General features: G+C 39.3%; 1 protein-coding gene across 5 annotated transcripts in view; it reads left to right on the top strand.

The window, feature by feature from the left end:
- Positions 1–98: 98 nt before the first annotated feature.
- The window catches only part of FOXJ3 (forkhead box J3), a 146,164-nt gene continuing 127,122 nt past the window's right edge, over positions 99–19,140 (top strand). For all 5 annotated transcript variants that reach the window (XM_032160474.2, XM_032160472.2, XM_032160470.2 and 2 more), the window contains exon 1: positions 99–261. The gene's annotated coding sequence lies outside the window, so the exon portion shown is untranslated. The remainder of the gene's footprint in view (positions 262–19,140) is intronic.

Here is a 19,140-nt window from a genome sequence, read left to right as displayed (position 1 = left end):
GACGCCGCTGACGCCAGGCGGGCGGCCTAAGCGACGTCGCAGGAGGCGGTGGCGGCGAGGGCGGGAGGGGGATGCGGGTCGGGAAGTAGTTCCGGGTGCGCGGCCCCGGATGTTGGCTGCTCTTGCTGCCGCCGCCGCTCTCGGCGCTGCTCGGGGCCTCGACCGCTCGCAGTAGGCACCGTTGGGACCTTTCCCGGGGGGGCGGAGACGCACGCAGCGGCCGGGGGCTCGGCCGGGCCGTCCCGGCCTGCGCAGCCTGAGGTAAGTGCCCGCCGCCGGGGCGGCCGGGCCTGGGCGGCGGGCGAGGAGGCGGGGCTGGGGCATCTCCCGGCACGGAGACAGGGGCTGCCCTCCGCGAGACGCCCTCTCTCTTCTAGCCGCAGCCGTGCTGCGGGTTGGGCGGCGGGCGGGGCAGGGGGCCTGGGCCCGGGCTGGGGCCTGGCGGGCGCCGAGGGCTGGGTTCGTCCCTCCCCCGCGGCGCTTCTTCTCAGCTGCTGCTGCCCCTCAGCCGGGAAGCAGCGGCTCCGCTTCTCCCGCCCCTCCCCCAGGCGGGGCCCCGGGGAACCAGACGTGGATCCCGGGGGCGCCTAGTCCGAGGGCAGCGACCGTCTCCTTGCCTCCATGACCTGTTCCCTGGTCTGGGCTAGCCCCCGACCCCGGCACTCTGCGTCTTCTTTCCCTTTAAGCTTGGGGGCGCTTTTCTGCCGGCAGGGCGGGCTGTACCTCACGCCTTGGAGTGGCCCTTTGGGGAGAGGAGGCCCATGCGAGGGTGCCTGCGTTCCCGCCCATCCTGTGTCTGTGTCCTTTGCTGGGATTAGGGCAAAGGCAGCCGTTCCATGCGGACGTGTTGCTGTCCTGTGTGTGTTGCATCCTGCCCACGTGGTAGAGTGTCTCCCGCCCCCCCCCCCCCCCCCAGCTCCATTTTTGCAGCTGGTGAGGAGGGAGGTTAACGGGATGGTTTTTCCTCTGTGATTTCCTCCGGGTGGCATGGAAGGTGTTAGGGTCAGTTTGCTTTGCCGAGGCCCACTGTTGGTTAGATGAAGAATCAAGAGTTGTACTCTGAAATTGAGGCCAGTAGGGGACATAACAGGGCTTAGTTTCATTAACATCTTTTCTCCTCTTCCATTAGCTGCTCTTATTCTTTTCTCTATTGCTTAATCATAGAGGATAAGCGCTTGCTACGGATGCATTCAGGTGTATAGTTTTCATTTCTCTGTTTTGCTTTTTGTGTGTCTGGTTAGCAAAGGTTTTACTGTTCCGTGTTGGTGCATTCCACGTCTGTGTTGTCCCTAGTTGGATTCCTGAATGAGTTAGAGCCATTCACTCTAATTCCTGAAGGAGTTAGAGATTGGTGGGCACCTTTTTGGTCTTTTTCTGAGATTTATTTGTGTGTGTTTTCTTCCTTCTGTTTTGTTTCCCAGTGAAAAAGCGTGATGTCATAGGAGCGTTACATGCATAGCTCTTTTTCTCACAAGGCAGCACTAGTTTCACCTAGTCGCTTATTTTGTAGAAGCTCTTTTACTTCACTTTTCCTCTTACTCCGTTGAGTACCCATTGCACTCTCTTTTTTGAAACTGGTTTGAAACATGTTTTGAGTAGTTTTTTTCTTAATGTCTCTTCCAGATTAGGGTTTCCATCTTCTGTTTTGCTGTTTTGAGACCACAGATTGTTCCCGCAGTAACAGTGAGAGAAGCCTATTCCTCCTGGTCCCTAGCAAATATTTATAGAAAAGCAGTAACTCGTCCCTCTTTTTCTGAGTGGCATGTATTATATAGATGTGATTAAATTTTTTAGTTTCTTAGATAAATAGGAGGATTTCTCTTTTTGCTTTTGTGTCTCAGAATTGAGGTGAATCTTCTTGGTTTTGTGCTGCTGAGGACAAAACTGGGAAGTTTCTTATGCGTTCATTAGATTTTTTTTGGATGAGGCTAGAACGTGTTTATGTTGGCTCTTTTTTGCTCATTAGTTTGGGTAAAATAAAAAAATTTAATGTTTCAAAGTCACTTATTAGATTCCAAAGTGGCTTGCATTCTCACTTTGTTTTTCACATTGTACATTCTTTGAGTATATTTTTGACATTTTTTTTCCTTTTTTCTGGTACAGTTCGTATATTCCCTTTCCTTCTATGTAGAATGAAAATATTTAAATATAGATTTTAGATTATATCTGCTTTCATTTTGCTAAGTATGGGTGGGGCAGTGGAAAATGGAGAATGCTGTTCTGATACATACTGAGGCTTTTTTTTTTTTGGTAAGTCAGCATTTGTGTACTTTGTAAAGTACCGTGTTATGTATGTGTGAAGTAGTCTGTATGAAGAGACAAATAAGATATGTGGTCTCTTGGAAAGCTTCAACTTACGTCGAAAGAACAGAGTTTCTTTTTCTGTTAGGGAAACATGTGCATCATTCAGAATTACCAAACTGCATCAAACTTCTCCTTGGGATAACAGTACAACCAAGGTCAAAAGTGTAAGGGACATTTGAGAAAGATACAAATTTCCAAAGGGAAAGAGGTGTATTTCAGGAGAGTGAAGGGGCCTGTGCATAGCGAGAGAAGTGGCAATGTACAAATGATATCAAGGAGCTTGACTGTCAGATCATCTGTGTCGGTGAATAATAATAAATGAGTTTAGGATTGGTGAGGGGGTATTGGTGGAGGATCTTTCAAGGATAGAGGGTTTAGTTTGATAGGGTACCACAATGGGTTCTAAAGAATGAGAGTAAAATGATGCATCTTGTTCCTGAGGAAGGTTTTTGTATCAGCTGAGTGTTCTGGGAGTGGAGAGACTGATTAGAATGCTTGTGGAGAATTTTAGGAATAAGCTGATGAGGATCTGATATGAGATAGTGGTTGTAGGAATAAAATGATAGCTAACGTTTACTTACTGTATGGCAGATACTGTTCTAAGCGCCTTACGTGTGTTTAATTTATTAAATCTTCATAATAAGGTATTAAAATCAGAAGGGACTTTGGGCAAGTTACTTAACCATATGCATGTAATTATTCCCATATACAATGAAAGGTTAGATGAAAGGTAGATTTTGCACTGACCAGGGATATAGATGCTAGTAAAACACATCAGTGGATGTGTGTTGGGAGGGTAGTAGTGTAATGAAGAAAGAGCTTTGAGGTTTGGAATTTTGGGTCCTGTAATAGGCCGATAGCATTCTGAGAAGAACCAGAAAGTGCATCATTTCCAGGTTAGGAAGATTTTCTACAAGGGCAGGGTGTTGACAGTTTCAAATGCGGTGTAGAAGTTCAGAAACAGTGACTACAATGAAAAGACAATTGAATTAAACCAGAGGAGATAATTTGTAACCTTAGTGAGAAATTTGAAAGGAGGGGTAAGAATAGATGCCGGATTTGTTTTTCACAGGATTTGTAGAGACATTAGGATCTGATATGGTAATTATTAGTATTTCCTTAAAAAAAGAAACAAACTTAGGTTCCAAAGCCAGTGATTTTATACTTTAACGCTTCTCTCCTTAAACTTTTATTCTTTTTTTTTTTTTTTAAAAACAACTTCCTTGAAGTATAATTCACATACCATTTCATTCACACATTTAAAGTATACAAGTCAGTGGTTTTTAGTGTATTCACAGAGTTGTGCAACCATCACCACAGTCATTTTTAGGACAGCATTTCAAAAAGAAGCCTTGTACCCATTGGCAGTCACTCCCCGTACCCTCACCTCCAGGCAGCCACTAATGTACTTACCATCTTGTAGAGATGTTGATAATTCCAAATGCCTGTTGTGGGCATTTCATACAACATACAGTCTTTTGTGTCTGGCTTCTTTCACTTGCATATGTTTCAAGGCTCATCCATGTAGCATGTATCAGTATTTCATTCCTTTTTATTGCCAAATAATATCTCACTGTATGAATATACTACGTTGATATCCATTGCTTTAGTTGGTGGGCATTTGAGTTTCTTATTCTTTTATTATTATTATTATTATTACTATTATTATTATTATTATTATTATTATTATTTGAGACAGAGTTTCTCTCTGTCGCCCAGGCTGGAGTGCAGTGGCGCCATCTCAGCTTGCTGCAACCTCTGCCTCCCAGGTTCAAGCGATTCTCCCACCTCACCCTCCCCAGTAGCTGGGATTACAGGCGTGCACCACCATGCCCGGCTAATTTCTGCACTTTTAGTGGAGACGAGGTTTCACCATGTTGGCCAGGCTGGTCTTGAACTCCTGACCTCAAGTGGTCTGCCTGCCTTGGCCTCCCAAAGTGCTGAGACTACAGGTGTAAGCCACTGCGCCTGGCCAAGTTTCTTAATTCTTTTAAGCTTCTCCCCATTTTCATTGAATCTTCACCCTGCCAACCCCTCCCATGGCCTTCTTTTAGATTATAACCTCTGCCATGCATTTTGCTAAGCATTGGGGATATAAAGATGAATAAGACATGGCCCTTGAACATTCATATAATGTTTTATTGGTTTATATACATTTTCTCATACATTCTCTCATTTGATCTCAACAACCCTGTGATAAAGGCAGAACATCTTAAGATGAGCAATTTGAAGTTTAGGTGACCTGCTTAGGGTTGTACACTTAAGTAATTGGTGGAGCAAGTGGGTCTTCTTAGTTCATATTTGTGCTATTTCCACTACTCTGTGCTGCTATTTTAACTTAAAGATTCTCATGTAATTTCCTGGAGACTTAGAGGGACTGGAAAATGTACTGACTCAAAGAATCGTTGTTTTTTTTTGTTTGTTTGTTTGTTTTGTTTTTGAGACAGGGTCTCACTCTTGCCCAGGCTGGAGTGCAGTGGCGTGATCATGGCTCATTGCAACCTCAACCTCCTGGGCCCCAGTGATCCTCCCACCTCAGCCTCCCAAGTAGCTGGGACTACAGGTGCACGCCACCATGCTCAGCTAATTTTTGTATTTTTTGTAGAGAAGTGGTTTCGCTATGTTGCCCAGGCTGGTCACAAACTCCTGGGCTCAAGTGATCCGCCAACCCTGGCCTCCCAAAGTGCTAGGATTACAGGCGTGAGCCACTGCACTCAGCCCACTGATTTTCTTCCGGACTTAAAATGAAGATTTTTTTCCCTAGATTCTGCCACTTGTTTGTTCTGTGTTTTAGACAAATCATTTCATATTTCTTTTCTTTCAGAACTTTCATGGAGTTCATGTGATGATAATGATAATGATAATAATAGCTAACATTTTTTGAAGCCTCACTATGGGCTTAAAAGTGTTCTAAGTACTCCACATTCATTATCCATATCTTACAACCCTTAATATTTTATAAATTTTATAAATTTTATAAATATATTTTAGATTTTATAAATTTATTGTAGTTGTAAATTTTATAAATATGGTAGTTTTACAGATGAGGAAATGGGCACAGAGAGGTTAATTTGACTATGGGAACATAGCTAGGAATGGTAAGAGCCAGGATTTGAACCCTTGTAGTCTATTTTCAGAACTCTGTGGCTCTTAATCACTACACTGTTCTGTTTACTGTGTTATAAATTAATAGAGGATAATATTTCAAGTAAGGGCATGACCAGAATATGAAGATTTGATTTTGAATGTAGTTGGGGAAACAGTTAAACAGCAATTTTAACTTGACATCACATCCACATTTCTTTTAAAAGTGGACTTAACACTACAGTATACAAAGATACATATTGTTTAGACTTTTTTTGTTTGTCCCTGCTCAAAGCTTCTCAGCTCAGAAATTACATTATTTTCACTGATGTTCACTGTTGGCTTTGTTAGTCACTTAGCTTTCCACATTGCCACTATTCAGAAACCTTGGCTTGAGACAGCTAAAGCTCACTTTTACCTCTCTCCTCAGCCTTCCTTTAACTGTGAATTTTTGTTTTCCATTTTGAACAGTTAGCCTTTCAGTCCTAGAGGGAGTTATTCTTTACCTCATCCACTCCAAAACCCAGAAAACACCACAGTGGCATTTTATAACAACTGTCACAAAATTTGACCATCTTAATTGGCATAACATGATTTTAGTGCACAAATGAGAACCAAAGCATAGTGTTTTGGTTAAAGAGATTGACTTACTCTGAAATTGGAAAAGGCATCTGCTGTACAGGATTTTTGATTTAATAGAATTTGTTACAACCAGATCAGCAGAGCATTATTACTATGGGCCATCTGTTGGGATGTGGAAATAGCTTTGTTATATGGAACCAGATGTTGTTTTTATATTTATAACAATGACATTCTACTTACTTTAAGTAACCTTTTGTAGTTAGGTACCTTTGGCTGCCATTCTATTTGACATGTATATCAACTGATAACCTGAGAATGTGATGTCTTTCAAAGTGGCTATTATTCTTCTATGGGATCAGGACAACACAGATGAAACAAAAAGGAAATGAGACTCATACAGTGTCAAACTTTAGTGCTATAACAAGATAAAATATAGGAAAAATGACCTGGCGTGGTGGCTCACGCCTGTAAGCCTAGCACCTTGGGAGGCTGAGGCGGGTGGATCACTTGAGGTCAGGAGTTTGAGACCAGCCTGGTCCACATAGTGAAACCTCGTCTCTACTAAAAATACAAAAATAAGCTGGGCATAGTTGTGGGTTCCTGCAGTCCCAGCTATTTGGGAGGCTGAGGCAGGAGAATCGCTTGAATCTGGGAGGCTGAGGTTGCAATGCCGCTGCATTCTAGTCTGGGCAAGGGAGTAAGACATTGTCTCAAAAAAAAAAAAAAAAGAAAAAAAGGATAAGTATGAATATGTGATATGAGATAATTAGGACCATATTAAATAAGAGCTCTGACCTTTAGACTATTAATAAAGGCCTCGTTTCTAATAATTACTAAGCCACTTGGTTGCTCTAAGAATTTTTACCATAAATCTAAAGTGATTTGATTTTGATGTAATTGGACCTACATTAATACCACACTGTCTGCATTTCCCATCATCAATTGATGAAATAGTCTGTAACAAGACTCATACTTGTAGAGTGGGACTCAAACTTAGAGTGCAATAAGAGGAACTGTTTTTAGAACATAGACTTAGAGAACTCTGTTCTGAATTGAACGCTAACAATTTGAAGATGACTGGGTCTTTGGGTAGGACTTTTTATTTTTTTCGAGACAAGATCTTGCTGTGTCACCCAGGCTGGTGTATAGTGGCTCCATGAGAGCTCATTGCAACCTCCCAACTGCTGGGCTCAAGCGATCCTCCTGCCTTAGCTCCCCAAGTGGCTGGGACTAGAGGTGCGTACCACCACACCTGGCTAATTAACTTTTTAATTCAGAGAAGATCTGACTATGCTGACTCCCTAGGCTGGTCTTGAACTCTTGGCGTCTTCCTCCCTCCTTGGCCTCCCAAAGTGCTGGGATTGCAGGCGTGAGCCACCAGGCCCGGCCTGGGTGGGAGTTTTTAGAGAGTCTCTCCAGAAACTGCATTATATCTATTTTTATTGTCTTCAAATCAATGTAGACAGTCTATGGATTCCATAGAGTTGGCCAGCTATTCTAGGATGAACTTTACCCAGTAAACTGACTTTCAGTCAGAGTTTTCACCTGGAGTATAAAACAAAAAGTTCTAATGGAATTTTCCTACCTTGAGTTCTCCTCAGTGGTGTAGTGTTTACTAAGGAAATAAGATTGATCTGATTGATTGGTAGAGTGTGGTGCCAGTGTGACCTTATTAAAAACCTTGTAAATTGGAATCATCTTTTTTTTTTTAAGATTGGGACCTGACCTTTGACACCATTAATAGGCCTTGTTTCTAATTAGCACTATTGTGTTGAAACAGATTTGTGAGAGGAATGGATAATAAAGGAAAGACTGCTAGAACTTACTAACTGTTGCAAATTTTGTTTGCTTACAGAGAGAGGGGATTGCAATATGATGGAAGTAGGTTATCATAAAGACTCTAGATTTTGGCTGGTGGTACATGGGTGCTTATTAAATTATTAAAATTAAGTTTAAAAAGTTTGTGTGGCTTGGCCATCAAATTTTGGGTAATTACAGGCATAGCAGTCAAACATGCAGCAATCAGGTTCAGGTTGGCCTTTCTGAATGAGGATGGAGCAGACTGTCATGGCAGGAGGTGAATGATACATGGCGTCTCTTTCTGCTAGGATAGTTGGGTCTGTGAGTCTATGGCACTTTACTTGTCTACCCTGTGTACAGAACTGTTGATGGTATTGTCCCACTGTGTATACGTGGGTAGCCGTCACCATCAGAAATGGCACCTTTGTGTATCAGAGGAAGTCGTGTTTTATATTATTATAGGGGATGTGTATTTCCAAAAGATTTCCATCTTACATTTGAATAATATTTTTTCAAAAGTGTTTGATCTGTTGGATTTTGGAGCCTTATAACAGCCTTGTGATATGTGTTAATAGTGATATGTGTTAATAGTGATATTCCTATTGACAAATGGAGAAGATGAGATAGAAGCTAGGACTCAGTGCCACTCAGTTATTTAGTAGTGGAGCAGATACTGGAACCCAGACCCTGCATTCTCCTTGTTTCATACTCTTAGTATGAAACTGACAAAGTTTTGGTGAGGAACTTACTCTGGATTTTTGAGGTAAAAATGAAAGATTATAGACCCCCAAAGGACCTGGCCTACTTGGAGCAGAACATATGAGAATATCAGACTTAGAGTACTTAAAACCAATGGGAGTGGTTTCTTCCCTTGTTAAATTTAGGTCCATTTCTAGTCATTGGAAGCATTTTTACTTGAATCTGCATTCTTTGTCTTTGTAGAATTCAGGAGTTAAGGGAAACTTTAAAGGATTACTCAACAGCAGATTTGGTCTTGTTTTATGTAAGTACACATCTATAAAATTTAGACTTTGAGAAAGTATCCCTGGAACATGATTCTGCTAAGGATGCCTAGGTTACTGCCACAATGGGAGATGTATTGTCTGTTGCCTGGTGGTTAGGAAGAGTAACAGTATATAAAGAAGTTATACCTGCATAGAAAAAAAGACTGGGAGAGAATGCATCATGATGGGTAATTTAAATTTTCTTCTTTGAACCTGTATATATTTTCTAAGCTCTCTACAGTGACCATATATCATTTTTGTACTCAAAGAAAATGCATACAGTTTGATTTTTATGGTTCAAGTGAGAATTTTAAAAAATGTGGATCTTTGGACTTTTTTTTTGAGTTGGAGTCTCACTCTGTCTCCCAGGCTGGGGTGCAGTGGCGTGATCTCTGCTCATTGCAACCTCAACCTCCTGGGTTCAAGTGATTCTCCTCCTTCAGCCTCCCAAGTAGCTGGGATTACAGGTGCCCACCATCACGCCTGGCTAATTTTTGTATTTTTAGTAGGGACGAGGTTTCACCATGTTGGCCAGGCTGGTCTGGAACTCCAGACCTCACGTGATCCGCCTCCCAAAGTGTTGGGATTACAGGTGTAAGCCACAGTGCCCAGCCTGATTTTGGGACTTTTGAAGAGCAGTTTAAAGACTTGATGCTCTGAAGTTGTTTTGCTTTCTAAGCAGTTTGTTAACAAATCAGTTTTATAAATTATTGATTATCTTATGGGTCAAGTTGTGAGTGTATTAAGTGGTTTGGGTTTTTCTTTGCATTAGAATTTGGTCATTTAGCTCTGCTGATCAAGAAATTAATTTTAGTCCCCTGGAAGCAACCAAGACCTTAAGTTTACTGACAGTAATTATTTATCAATAAATGACCTAGAAATAGCACTCCGATTTAAATCCTGAAAACTAACTTAAGGATCTACTTATATGCTTCCATTCCTTGGCAGATTTCTAATAAAAAACCAAATTGTTAGTGCTTCTTTAAGGTACTGTTTTTCATCCAGGTACATTGGACTCATCATTTCTCTCACTCATTCGCTTGCTCATTTGTTCCCTCTTTTGCTGTGCCCTGGGCACAGTACTAAATACTGGGGACACGACTAAGGCAGGGTCCCTGCCAGCAAAGACTACAGCTTTTAGTTTGGGAGAAAAATCAGAGATGTCCTTGGCATCTGGAAGTATTCTGTGATTTCTTCTGTTTTCTTCTTTTTGACTAGAAAGGCAGAATGAGTAGCTTGTTCAAAGAACTTAATGGATTTAGGGATGTGAATAGATGGCTTTAAGGGAAGCTGATGGCTTCATAGTTATTTCTCTGATTGCAAAATATTGAAAATTTGAGGAATTTCCTCATCTAAGGCGCATTTGTTACTGAGGTAGATTACCTGGGCATTCAGATTTGTATCAGGTTTGCTTTGGGAACTTAATCAAACAACATTGTATCGATTCTTCCAGGATGGAGACAGTGTCTTTTTGTCTCTTATCCTCTATACTTAACACTGTGTGTGACACGTAATAGGCATTATTATATAGCCATTATACAGTCATGTGCCACGTAATGACATTTTGGTCAACTGTGGGGCATGCATATATATATATATATATATATATATATATATATATACACATACATACATACATACATACAGTGGTGGTCCCATAAGGTTATAATGGAGCTGAAAAATTTCTATTGCCTGGTGACCTCAAAGCCATCATAATCTTGTAATTAAAAAAATAAATTTAGTGTAGTCTATGTGTACAGTGTTTATAAAGTCTACAGTAGTGTGCAGTAATGTCCCAGGCCTTCACAGTCACTCATCACTCACTCACTGACTCTGAGCAACTGCCAGTCCTGCAGCCTCCATTCGCTGTAAGCGTCCTATACAGGCATACCATCTTTTATACAGTATTTTTACTGTACCTTTTCTGTGTTTAGATACACAAATACTTTTGTATTCCAGTTGCCTGCCATGTTCAGTGCAGTAACATGCCATTCAAGCTTGTAGCCTAGGAGCAATAGGCTGTACCATATAGCATAGGTGTATAGTAGGCTCTACCATCTAGGTTTATGGAAGTACACTCTGACGTTTGTGCAATGATGAAAGCGCCTAACGACACGTTTCTTAGAAAGTATCCCTGTTAAGCGATGCATCAATGTACTAATAAAGGATGTTGCGTGTTTAAATTTAATTTTAAGAATTTTAATATTACTACAGATAGTTTTGTCTGAAACAGTAATATATATGTTATATGTATATATATAGTATATATGTTATATATAGTGTATATATACTATATATGTTATATATAGTGTATATATTGTATATATATATATATTTAATATAGTGTATATATATATATATATATATATATATATTTATATATATATATATAAATATGTATGTTATATATACTATATATACTATATATAACATACATATATGTTATAGTTATATATGTTATATGTAGTGTATATATATATATATATATACACACACACACAGTAGTTCCTAGAATTTTAAGAGTTAATCATTTAACTCTTTTAAGAAGTTAAGAATTTTAAGAGTTAATCATTCAGGTAAGTGAAATATATCGCTAAAACACTTGATATATAGTCATTTGGCTACTTTTAGAACACCTGTGGTCACTCACAGCTATAAGGTAACCTGTTTGTTGTTAGCTTTAATTGAGGCAGAATTTGCATCTAACGTCATCTCTTTTTCTTAGTTCTTCCCTGTGGAACAGTAGAGACCTAGTCTGCCTTCTTTCACAAGATAATCCTTCAGTTATTTGAAGGTGATTATTCAGCATATATCTCTTGAGTACCTGCGCATGCAAGACACTGTCCTGGATATTGTGAGAGATCGAAAGGTGATTAAGAGGCATAGTCTCTTAGCAAGAAATGGGTACAGATACTAAGAGCTATGGGTTTACTGAGAAGAGGGAGTGTTTTCTGCTTATGATGATGAAAAAAGCTTCGTGGATGAGACAGTGTTTGGATTAAGATTAGACATGGAGCATTCTAGGCTGAGAGCATAGTCAAAGAGTTAGAAATGAGGAAGCACAATGCAAGTTAGAGGAATAGAGACCCAGCTTGGTTGTTCCCCAAACTATCCTCCAGGATATTAAAACTGTTCATTGTTGTATCCCCAGCACTTGGAGGAGTGGTTGGCTAATAATTGGTGCTTAATAAATATTTGTTGAATGAATGAATGAATGGTCATATTTGAGAAATACCGATCATCATTTTCTTGGACATTAACAAAGCATTTTAGGATATTGAACACTTTAAGTCATTTAGAGACAAAAAGTGTTAATCTTCTTTAATTATAGAATGTGCATTAACAACTCTTGAAATCCTCTGGAAAATATTACACTGGTCTGTATGGTAGAGGTGAGGTGGAAGGCTAGAAAGTGTTTTATTCTCCAAGCTAAACACACCCAGTTTCTTCAGTCATTATACACTTGACATTTGGTTTCTGATCCCTCACTAGTTTGATATCCCTCCTTCCAAGGATTCTGTCCTGTAAGTGTTCTTAAAATGTGGTGCTCAGAACAGAACACGTTTCCCTCCATAGGTGATATTTTTTTAATTCTATATTAAAACAAAACAAAAACCCCTCAGAATACCATACTCCGGTTGCGAACTAAGTAGTGAGGAGTACATGGTACTGTTACCCTCCTTTTCTGGATACTGTTCTTCTAATGAAGCCTAAGATTGCATTTTGTTTCTTTTTAGCAGCTGAGTCACTCTCTTGGCTCATATTCAGTTCTCATCTTAATTTACAAGAAGTTCTTTGAGTAGATTCAGAGAGATTTCCTATTAGTAGAGCTAACTAATGAATGCCCATTTTCTTCTGATTGAGTCTAGGCTGTTTTCTCAGAAGTACTAGTCATCCTTAGCTTCCTGAAATCTGAGAAAGAAAAAGAATTAATTATCCATTGGTATTGTTGAGCAACTAACACCAAACAACTTTAGTCCAACTGCCCTTTTGAGTATATTCAGAAGTATATAAAATATGAAGAACCCCCCTTTACCCATCGAGATTCAGCAAATTAAGATAGGTGCCACATATGCCTCAAATATCTTTTTTTTTTTAAGTATTTCAAAGAAAATCATAGACACTGTCTTTTCACCCCTATGCCAGTATGCATCTCTAAGAAAACATAGATATTTTCTTATATAACCCATACCATCATGTATCTAACAAAATAGACAATATTTTTAGGTGTCATCTAATAACCAGTTCATAAGAAAATGTCCTGATTCTTTAAAAACATCTCTTTACAGTTGGTTTTTAGTTGACTCAAGATCCAGATAAGGTATATACACTGCATTTGGTTGTTATATTTCTTATATCTCCTTTAACTGAACCATAGCCACTTCCCACTCTCCCCACCTTTTGGATAATTTGACTCCTTTGGCCCATCACGTCTCTATCTGTACCAAATTCTGTTCCTTTTGAAATATCTGCTAGATTTTTTCTTCTTTTATGACAATTCAGCAATCATTTTGGAGTATTATGTGTAGAACATGTGCTAGGCATTATGGGAGATAACAAGTTAATTCGACATGTACATGGCCCACTAGGAGCCAGCATTCCAGTGGTAGGGACAGATGCTTACAGAAACAACATGAAATGGATTATTTGTCCTCCAATGCGTCATGCCTTGATAATAAAGTCTCCCATTTTTTTTCCCTGGAAAATGATGCCAGTGGAATCTTCTTCATACATCTCTTTAATCATATACTGATCAGGAACCCACATTTGGTTTCCTCTTTCAAGTCAGTTCATACTTGACTGTTTTTGGCCTATCACTCAGTTCTTCCACTGGCTCCCACTGTTATCCAAAGTGGCACAAAAATCTTTTTTTTTTTTTTTTTGAGACGGAGTCTCGCTCTGTCACCCAGGCTGGAGTGCAGTGGCGCGGTCTCGGCTCACTGCAAACTCCACCTCCCGGGTTCACGCCATTCTCCTGCCTCAGCCTCTCCGAGTAGCTGGGACTACAGGCGCCTGCCACCACGCCCGGCTAATTTTTTTTTGTATTTTTAGTAGAGACGGGGTTTCACAGTGGTCACGGTCTCCTGACCTCGTGATCCGCCCGCCTCGGCCTCCCAAAGTGCTGGGATTACAAGCGTGAGCCACCGCGCCCGGCCCAAAAATCTTTTTATTTACTTTATTAAAAAAACCCACGTTTATGTTATGTAGAATTTTCATTTCTCCAACAAGATTATAAACATCTGGAGAGCAAAAGTCATACTGTCTTCTTTTTCTTTATAATACTGGGTGCTTAATAAGTACTTTTGAAGAGTTCTGGTACATATATCAGGTCTGTTCTTCTGTTTCCTGCCTTTCTAGAGTCAGCTGGAGATTCTGCCAGTTAAAAGTAAATAATCCAGACCTGGATCTCTTCTTACCTCAAAAGTCTTCTTACAAACAGTCCATTCAGTGGTCTAACTGAATCAGGGATGACAGATAAATGATTTTCATGTTACCAATTCCCCATCACCATGTCCTTGGCAGACTACTAATTTCTGATTGTGTTTAGACATTATTTTCTCATTGTAGCACTTCAGGCAGCCACTCCCTATTGAGCATTATTGACAAATGATAGGAAACCGTTCTGCTACCCTTGTCCTAAACCAGTAGTTCCAGAATCCGACTACATCAGAATCACCTGAGATAACTTTTAATTAATAGATTTCCCAAGTTTCACCTAAATCAGGATTTCCAGGAATGGGATGGAAATGATTATAAAGTCAGCAGTGGTTTGTTTACTGACTTTGGGAATGAGGCAGGTGATTTTTATTTTGTTAAACATCTCTGGCAGTGGAGACTTTATAGCTTCCTATCTTTTCAGTTTCAGTACAGCATTTTATTCCTCTGACAGCCAGTAAGTTCTGTTAGGTTCAGTGGACTTTTCAGCAATATGGGTAGGATCTGTTGCTTTGAATTACACCAGGCAAAGCACATGAATCAAATGCCCAAGATAAAGATACAGGATCCAGAGAAGTGGCATCTTGGTTTTCTAAATATAACTGAGTTCAAATTTAAAGCCTCACAGCCTTTAGCCCTCCAAAAACTTATTCTATCTTTGTTTAGTGAATACCTTTAAATGTTTAAAATGTAAGAGTTCAACATTTTTGCAGTAGATTAGCTTTTGGGTTTTTCATATTTCATGTATATTCAATAAAGGTGATTTAAACATATAATGTGATCTAATTTCGTACACCTTTAAACATATGATGTGATCTAATTTCGTATACCTCTAATTTCATATATCTAATTTCATATACCTTTAAACATATAATGTGATCTAATTTCATATACCATATAATTTCAGTATTTAAACATACAGTGTGATCTAATTTCATATACCTTTGTCAGGTTTTCTGTAAAAATAAATGTGTAAATTGGGAAAGGGTTCTTTATTAGACCACATGATGTGATTTTGGGACCAGATATTAGGTAGTTAAGTTTTTGAGCAAAGTAGAGAGAGACTGAAGCCTCAGGATTATCTAGTGAGTTAATGACAGACCCAGAAATAGAATCTTGTGCTGTTTGCTTGGGTTATGATTTAGTTTGAAGAGGGTGGCCTGTGATCTGTTTACATAAATTGCAGGAAGTAAGGTTTGGGGTTTGGAAGAAGTTATAGCTCTGTGATGTTTGGCCAGGAAGCCCCCCTCCCCCACGCTCACCACCTGTTTTATTGACACTAGTCCTAAAGTATGGAGGAAAACAGGCAGTTACGTATATTTCCTACTGTTAAAACAGTCTTTAAAGGCTGAAGCTGATTTTTTTCATCTTCTGTTAGTCTCTTCCTGGCCCTGGTCTTGTTTTAGGAGGAGAGGGGTATAGCCTAAGTAGTCCATTTGTAGATAGTAGTAGTTTCCTTGATAATTTTTTCAGGTGTATGAAACTTTTTTATTGGCCGTACATGTATCTTCAGTAAACGTGTTTAGTGAATAAACAATATGGTTTGAAAATAGTGGAGGCCACCAGAAAACTATTGAATGGTTCAAGGAGTTACAGGTTTGTAAGTAATTGTTTTTTCTAGAGTTGTTTTCTGGTGAGGTAGTTACTTTTACTCTCCCTTTCCTGTTCCAGCTTTGGGATTTGGGGGTGGATCCTGTGGCACTAGTGAGAGAAGAAGCAGGAATGTGACAGAATAAAAACATTTGTGTGTGGTGGTTCTGAACTTATTTTTTTCCCTAACTGCTTTGTTGAGATATAATTCACATACCATACAGTTCATCTAGTTGAAGTGTAAAATTCAGTGTTTTTTAGTATATTCACAGGGTTGTGCAACCATTGCTACAGTCTAATTTTAGAACATTTTTCTCCTCCCTTGAAAGGAAACTCCATACCTAATAGCAGTCAATCCCTATTCTCCATTTACTATTTCTCTTACTGCTAACCCTGAGAAACTGCTATCTAATTACTCACATGAATTTGCCTATTTTGGACGTTTGATGTAAATGGAATCATACAATATGTAATCTTTTATGACTGGTTTCTTTCACTTAGCATAATGTTGTTAAAGGTTATACATATTGTAACATTTATTCCTTTTTATTGCCAAACAGTATTCCATTATGTGGATATAACACGTCCATTCATCAGTTGATGGGCATTTGGATTATTTCCACTTTTTAAACAAAACAAAACAAAAGAAAACAGGGTCTTGCTCTGTCGCTGAGCTGGAAAGCAGTGACATGATCACAGCTCACAGCAGCCTCCACCTCTTGGGCCGGATTGATCATCCTTCCACCTCAGCCTCCCGAGTAGCCGGAACTACAGGCACCAGCCACTGTGCCTAGCTAATTTTTGTATTTTTTTAGAGATAGGATCTTGCCATGTTGCCCAGACTGGTCTTGAATTCCTGGGCTCAAGCGATCTGCCTGCCTCGGCCTCCCACAGTGCTGGGATTACAGGTGTGAGCTACTGCACCTGGCCTATTTTCATTTTTTTGCTATTATGATTTAATACTGCTATGAACATTCTTGTACAGATTTTTCTGTGGATATATGTTTTCATTTCTTGGGTATAGAATTTCTGGGTCATATGGTAACTCTTATGTCTAACTTTTTGATGAACTGCCAAACTTTCCCAAAGTAGCAACACTATTTTACACTTGTACTAGCAATGCATGAAAGTTTGAATTTCTCCACATCTTTGCAACACTTGTTATTTTGTGTCTTTTTGATTATAGCCATGTTAGTGGGTATGAAGTGGTGTCTTGTTTTAATTTGTATTTCCCAGCTGGGTGCAGTGGCTCACACCTGTAATCCCAGCACTTTGGGAGGCCGCAGTGGGCGGATCACCTGACGTCGGGAGTTTGAGACCAGCTTGACCAACATGGTGAAACCCTGTCTCTAACAAAAATACAAAAAAAATTAGACAGGCATGGTGGCGCATGCCTGTAATCCCAGCTGCTTGGGAGGCTGAGGCAGGAGAATTGCTTGAACCTGGGAGGTGGAGGTTGCAGTGAGCCAAGATCACTCCACTGCACTCCAGTCTGGGCGACGAGCGAAACTCCGTCTCCAAAAAAAAAAAAAAAAGAAAAGAAAAATTGTATTTCCCTAGTGATTAATGATGCCAAACATCTTTTCATGTATTTATCGGACATTCATATATCTTCTTTGTAGAAATGTCTGTTCAGATTCTTGCCCATTATTAAATTGGATTATTAGTCTTTTGGTTATTGAGTTGTAAGAGTTGTTTGTATATTCTGGATACCTAACTTGGTCTTCTAGCTGCAGACTAGTCCTAAATTGCTTAGAGGTAAAGTGATGGATACAAAAGACTGTATTAAGTAAAGACCTGGTGAGTTGTCAGATCTCATTTTAAGTTTCTTTTTTCCCCCTAATTTTTGAAGAATCTGGTTTATTCATTCACTGAATAAATGAGTGCTGGCTTTATACTAGGTTTTGGGAATATAACAGAATGAAACATGGAGCTCACATTCTGATGGGGGAGAAATAAAAATCATATCAGATGGTGACGAGCTTTTCTGTTTTCTATTTATGAAGAATAAAATAGGGTAATAGAGATAATGTGATGAAAGTTCTAACATTCTTTACCTTTCCTGAATTCTTAATCTATACCTTCTGTTCTTACACTTTCTACTTAATTTTATTTAATACAACTTGTAGCTAAACTTTTATTTTTCTTTCACTCCTGATTCTTAACCCCTATCCATGCTAATTTTTGCCTTCACTATTCCACAAAACTCACCCACTGTAGTATTATTATCTTCTATTAAAAGCCAGTATTCTCTTTTCAATTTTTATCCTTCTTGATCCACACTGAACACTATTGCCTTTCTCTCTCTTAAATCACTTGCTGCTATCTGCATTCCAACTTCCTCAAGTTTTTTTTTTTTTATGGTTTCTCTTAATTATCTATGTGGCCTCTCTTCTGATACTCTGTGGTGAATTACAGATGCTCATGATTTTAATTGTTCTCTGAAAGCAGATGACTTCTTAGCTCAAGCTGCACCACTGCCTTCAGGTTTAGCTAGAGTGGCTGGGATGAACAGCTGATTGCTTCTCACTCATCAGGATTCTTTCCCTTTACTCTTTCCTCTGGCACATTTCTTCTATTTGGGTTGATTGGGATACAGGTTATTTTTGCAACTGCTTTAATGATTACCTGTTACTAATGGTATAATAATCTGCAATGTTCAGTCAAGTTTCTTGAATCAAAGGGGTTGTTTCTTCATGGATGTTAGTGGATGTTATACTTTCAAGTCTTTTGGAAAGATATGGCTGAATTCAGAAGTAAAAAAAGGAATAGTTTCTTGACCTCTAGAGCTGTGACAGTTTTTTAAATAAATAAAATAAATAAAAAATGAATTTTTAATTTTTTTATTTCAGTAGGTTTTTGCGGAACAAGTGGTGCTTAGTTACATGAATAAGTTCTTTAGTGGTGATTTCTGAGATTTTGGCGCACCCATCACCTGAGCAGTGTACACTGTACCCAGTATGTAGTCTTTTATCCTTCACCCCACTCCCACCCTTTCCCCTGAGTCCCCAAAGTCCGTTGTATCATTGTTATGCCTTTGCATCCTCATAGCTTAGCTCCCACTTATGAGAACATATGACGTTTGGTTTTCCATTCCTAAGTGTAACAGTTTTAACAAATTTTTAATTCTTACCTTTGTCTGGTGTTAAACTAATGCTTTCACTCAAACTACTGTCGTAGTAATTGAGGCATTTACTGCATTTTTCCTTTCTTATGAAGGAGGAAATTAAGCCTTAGGGAAGTTAACATATCCAAGGTCACACAGGAACTGTCAATAGTTGGGATTCCAGTCTTGAGTCTTCAGCTGCAAGGTCATGAATGGTAGTAAGTTTTTTGTAAA

Source organism: Hylobates moloch, unplaced genomic scaffold (assembly GCF_009828535.3).
Source record: "Hylobates moloch isolate HMO894 unplaced genomic scaffold, HMol_V3 SCAFFOLD_8, whole genome shotgun sequence".
Lineage (NCBI taxonomy): Eukaryota > Metazoa > Chordata > Mammalia > Primates > Hylobatidae > Hylobates > Hylobates moloch.
Note: the sequence above shows the minus strand (reverse complement) of the source record. Positions and strands in the feature narration are given on the sequence as shown.